Raw genomic sequence first — 6,000 nt, forward strand, 5'->3', positions numbered from 1 at the left:
TCCCCTTCACTGTCTCTGTGATCTTGGGCCCTAGTTTCACGTCTCACTGTACAGTTGAATCAAATAATAATTAAGTTAATTATTATGTGACTCAACTTCTCATGTTCTTTAACTCCATGGGCAAAACTGTCAGCCTTGTTGGTAAGCCTGTTCATCCTATTAAGCACTGAATGCACCCAATGCAGTCTACTGAACCTTCACCCGTTACTTGGCCGTGCAAGCTCTGTGGGATTGCACTGTCAAGGCGGTTGTTGTTGAGGAAAAGCTCATCGAGGTTCGAAAGGGATCCAATTGAGTCAGGAATAACGCTGGAGAACAAGTCGACTCAACAGTGTTAAGTTGGATAGCGAGTCTGGGATCGATCTGGAGAAAAAGTTGTTTGAGAGGTCGAGCGTTTGTAAATACGGGAAGTTCAAGGATAGGGAGGAGAGCGAGCCGGCTAGCGGACGAAGAGTTGTCGACCGGGTCGCAGCGGAAGCCACAGGTGAACAAAACCGCTGAAAAGGTTGTCGTAGGGGTCGAGGGTAAAGTCCCAGGAGCTGACGCACGAGCCGGGACTCACTGAGTCGGGGTTGAGTGAATTCTTGAACTCGTTGAGAACTTTAATGTCGGCCCAGAAAGTCTTGGGTTCTGCTAAAAGTTGCAGACTTGCAGCTGAAATTATTAAAATAATCAGCGAGGATAGAGACAAATTGTGTATTTAAACGCCCATTTGGTGGTTTTTGCAGATCCGCGGTGGAGGTGAAAAAAATGAAAGAGAACCGACACAACTTTTTGTATCATTCCCACAAACGGCGCCAAAGTGAATCTGCAAGAAATGTAAATAACACAAGATGTATCGTGGTTCACCCCAATGTTTGGGCTACGTCCACATTGATATTGTATTTCTCTATTTGTGAGAGGATGAGAGGGTGAGAGCCTCTGAGGGTGAGAGTGAGGCTTCTCATAGCCTAGGAATTGGCCTTCCATAATGAGGAGAGTAAGGAGTCCTTTTATAGAATAAATGATCCCCACTTATTACATATTTGCCAATTCCTTTATTACATAATTACATTTGAGTCCCCGAGTATTTATACGAGATCTAAATGCGGAGGCCTTAAGTATGGTACAAACAGTAGTCCCTCAAGTCTTCAGTCAATGAGTCTTTTGGCTGGAGACTTGAAATTCAGTCCATGTGTGAGCCGAAGTAACTACATATCGTCTAGAACTGATACTCGATATAAGGTGGTGCCCAATCTGAAATGATGCTCAACTCGAAGTAGCACATGTTGCGAGGTTGCTCTGCTTGTGGCTTATGTTGCCTTGATTGGCTCGGTTTGTGGCGTTGAAAGTGATGGAGTCCCTTTTATAGAATAAGGGCTCGCTTCTCAATACATAAATGATAGGCTAGAGTCGATGCTCGCAGCGAGGCGGTTGCTCAGCTGGCGGCGATGCTTTTTAATGATGGTGAGGAAGTCTCTTTTATAGAATAAGGGCTCGTTCCTCAATACATAAATGATGGGTTAGAGTCGATGCTCGCGGCGAGGCAGTTGCTCAGTAGGCGGCGATGTTCTCTAATGATGATGATGGCGTCATTTTTATAGAATAAGGGTTTGCTCCTCAATACATAAGTGATGGTTTATGAGTGATGCTCGCGACGATGCGGTTGCTCAGCAGGCGACAATGTGGTTGCTCAGCAGGCGGCGATGCTCTCTAATGAAGGTGAGGGAGTCCCTTTTATAATATAAGGGTTCGCTTCTCAGTACATAAATAATGGGCTAAGTCCCCCAAGTATTTTTCATGAGGCATAGTTGAGGCCCAATATATGGTATATAATGTAGTCCCCCAAGTCTTCAATCAATAGGGTCTGTTGGCTGGAAACTTCAAATTGAATCCATGTATGGGCCGAAGTGGCGGTTGTTCGAAGGCGGTATTTGTATACCCTACACTGAAGCTTTGTAGGTGAAGCTTTGCAAGTGAAGCTTTGAAGTTAGAGCTCTGTAAATGAAGCTTTGGAAGTTGGAGCTTTTGTAAATAAAGCTTTCGAAGCTGGAGCTTTTGTAAATGAAGCTTTCGAAGCTGATTGACATGAGTGATGCCCATGAATGTTTATGTTGATTGACATGAGTGATGCTCATAGATGTTGACATGAGTGATGTTCATGAATGTTGACATGAATGATGATCATGAATGTTTATGTATGATTGACATGAGTGATGCTCATGAAATGTTTATGTATGATTGACATGAGTGATGTTCATGTATAATTTTGGAGTACTGGACGTACTTTTGATCACCTGGTTGGTAATAATAGCGGCAGGCTGCCGAATAATTTTTAGAGTACTGGGCATACTTTTGATCACTTGGTTGGTGATAATAGCAGTAGCCTGCCGAATAATTTTGAAGTATTGGGCGTACTTTTGATCACTTGGTTGGTGGTAATAGCGACAGGCTGCCGACTACTTTTTGTAGTATTGGGCGTACTTTAAATCACCTAGTTGGTGATAATAAAGGGCATGGCTCTTTTGAGCATATGGGCATTTGCCCTCCACATAACATTCCAGCCCATTATTTTGGGCTTGCTGGTTTTTTTTTTTTTTTTTTTTACCCTCTGATGTGGTTATACAGATATCTGCGAAAGAGAAGAAAAATAAATTACATCATTCAAAACAAAGGTATCGACAGTTGCAGATCGTTGGTGCATACTGCACCTACTACGTACTGGGTTGTTGCAGATCTTTTTCCATTTGCGTATTCCAGTGGCTTGTTCAGAAAAGTGGGAACATGCATGATGAAAGTTTTCTTTTTCAAAAGTTGATGACACCTTCTGCTTTAATGGTCGACAAAAGCAAAAGTATAATTCTTTCCTTTCTCTTTTTATTCCTTGCTTTTGCTTTTGTTTTCCGCAGCTCACTTGATTGCTTTTGCCTTTCTTCTGCATCTTTTCTGCTTTGCTTTTGTTTTCCCATGTGCTCTTACAGAGAAATTGAAGAGAGAGAGAGCAGATATGCGGTGGTTTCTCTATCTAAGAATCAAACCAAGCCCCTTTTCAATCCTCCTGCCTGATTTGTATTGAGAAAACCTAGACGTTAAAACACGTATAGCAGCAGCAGAATCAGATCAACTGCGTGAGACAACCGACATAGTGAGCTCTGGGATACTTCTTCTGTAATTGAGGCCATTGGACAAAGAACTGATCTGCTATCCGTAACTTGTAAAGAAGCAAGCCACTCAGGGAGAGCCTCTGCACTCCTTGCTATACTCTCAACATAAAACACAGACGATCATCTACCCTCCACAACCTTGAATAAGAACGCAATTACACAAAATGGAACACAAGTCCTAGGCCCATTGCACATAATCACTTGGGATTGGATTCTGATCATTAGCTAAAGCCCATGAGCCAAAGCAATCAAAGTAGTCAAAACACAGGTGAAATAGGACTGACCTACTTCCTTGCTCCGGTAGATCTGCATGAACTGCGAGCTCGAACTCTCATCGGCGTTCTCTTCGAGCAGTCGAATTTTCTGGAGACTCAAGTTATCAGTGTTTGCCGCGATGTAGAACCTGGGGGCAAATCTATCTTTTTGAAGGGCAGACAACATGTTGATCATCTCTTGCGTCGGTGTTGACCCCGCCGCTTGCTTGGCTCTTCGGCTTCGCCAGTAAAACTCCAGGACGAAGCAGATAAGAGGTAGAAAGTTGTGTAGAGGAAGGGTAAGTGTAGAAGGAGAAACGACAAGGAGATGAAGTGGGCTTTTGCAGTAACAGTGGCAGTTTAGAGAAACCACCGCAGATCTGCAGATTCACCGAGCTCGTCTCCAACCAATCATACGGTGGAGTAGACGCAGTATGCGTGTTTCTTGAAGGAACTGACTTCGCGGGTGTGCTTGTGGAGGGAACGAATGGGGTTGGAGGCCGGATCCGTTGGGGATAGCAGCGACTATGAGGGAATCGTGCGAACTCAGATCATGCGACATCGTATACGCCGTCAGCGGTGTCGTAGAAGACGAGCTTGGTGATTGGTTGGCGGCGTGCGTCGAGGCCTAGATGGACGGGAGAGAGGTCGATGACATGAAGACGAGCTAGGTGATTTTGCAGCAATACTGCAGGATTTCTAGCCAAAAGCACGTATATATATATATATATATATGCGCATGAAGCAGGGCGGACGACGGCAGGTCTAGGGGAGAGAAACTAGTCTGGGCCTTTTAACGGCCCGCATAAGCTGCATGCACCAAGAGACTAGCCCAGCCCATTCAAAGTAACCGTCGACGAGCTCAGGCTCAACAAGGTACTCAGCGAATAAAGCCTGGTTCTTAGTCTCGATCATCTGCACCCAACAAACAAGTTTGTTGTTCTGAGAAACCAAACTTAAGAGAGGGAAAGAGAAAGAGATTTGGTTTTTTGGATTTTGCAGATTCACGGTGGTGGTATGAAAAATTGAGAGAGAACCGACATAGCTGTTCGTGTAGTTTCCCACAGACGGCGCCAAATGTTGATGCACAAAACCGGAGGTCTTGGGACAACATAAACCCGACCGTGAATCTGCAAGAAATGTAAATAACACAAGATGTATCGTGGTTCACCTCAATGTTTGGGCTACGTCCACACTGATATTGTATTTCTCTATTTGTGAGAGGATGAGAAGGTGAGAGCCTCTGAGGGTGAGAGTGAGGATTCTCATGGCCTAGGAATTGACCTCCCATAATGAGGAGAGTGAGGAGTCTTTTTATAGAATAAAGGCTCTTCACTTATAACATATTTTCCCATTCCTTTATTACAAGCTCTCTTTATCCTCTTCAACATCTCAGAGAAATACAATATTAGTATGGACATAGCCCAAACATTGGGGTGAACCACGATACATATTGTGTTATTTACTTTCTTGCAGATTCACGATCGGATTTACGTTGTTCCAAGACCCTTCCGGTTTTGTGCATCAACACTACCTTCTTTACACATCAGTATAACTGTACAATAATTGCTCTAGTTTGCAGAAGACAACTTACTAAAATATTCATCAATGATAGTGGGTATGGGTGTGCAATGCTTTCCACTTCCGCTTGTTGGTTGTAAAGGTCAGTATACTCCAGCTGTGAAAAGGCAATATTCCTTTCTTTAAAGTGACAATTGCTTGGACAACCTTTCCGACACCACCCATTTGCTTTTCTCTAGCTTTCAAAAAAAAATGGGAACATGTATGATGAAAGTTTTCTTTTTCAAAAGTTGATGGCATCTTCTGACGGTTTGGTGTTGCAGAGAGCACTGAGCTTTCTGGAAAGCAAGTTTCATCATGCACAAGCAGATCACTGCGACTGCAAATCGGACCACAAGCAGATCTAGCACTTTCTCGTTCCCTTTGTCTGTATCTGAAGTCATGATGAACTTATCCTCAATGGGACAGGAGAATAAGTCCGACCTTTCAAGGCAAGGAGTCATGAAGTCTCCATCATCTTTCTCATCATGCCAGAACAAGTCATTTTGCATATCGACATCGTGGTAATCGCGTGCTGTGCTAAGCTGAGAGAACCTATCGGATGAAGCTTGGGAAACGCTTGGAGATGTAGATCGAACTTCATACGGGTTCGTGAATTCTGAGGAGCACTTGTTAGAAGTAGAAGATCCCGCGCTCACAAACTCATCGTCCATCGCCGAGCTCGACCCCAAGCATTCTTTGCCGCCCTGAACCTCAGACCGCTGGAAGCTGGCTAGAATTCTTACCGGCAGCAGTCGAGGAACCATCGGAAACATGAATTTCTCGTAATCGAAAGAACCTAGATCGTCATTTTCAATCATATCCTCTTTGAGAGCCGATTCGACCTCTGAAAACCTGTTTTTCCTCAGGAACTCGAGCACCGCTGAGACGTCAGTTGGGCCCGCCATGGACGTGGGAGTTTAGAGAGAGATAAGCAACTCTAGGATTGTTGGTTTCGACTTCATTGGCAACACGAAGAATGAGGGCAATTTTGACAAGGGATGATGGCATGATCTCACTGTCGAAAGTCGTCTCCCCGAGGT

The 6,000-nt window shown here is 44.2% G+C and overlaps 1 pseudogene; it reads right to left on the minus strand.

The window, feature by feature from the left end:
- Positions 1-3,087: 3,087 nt before the first annotated feature.
- LOC103445144 (UDP-N-acetylglucosamine transferase subunit ALG14-like) lies at positions 3,088-3,874 on the minus strand (annotated as a pseudogene).
- Between the last annotated feature and the right edge of the window lie 2,126 nt (positions 3,875-6,000).

Source organism: Malus domestica, chromosome 10, assembly GCF_042453785.1.
Source record: "Malus domestica chromosome 10, GDT2T_hap1".
NCBI lineage: Eukaryota > Viridiplantae > Streptophyta > Magnoliopsida > Rosales > Rosaceae > Malus > Malus domestica.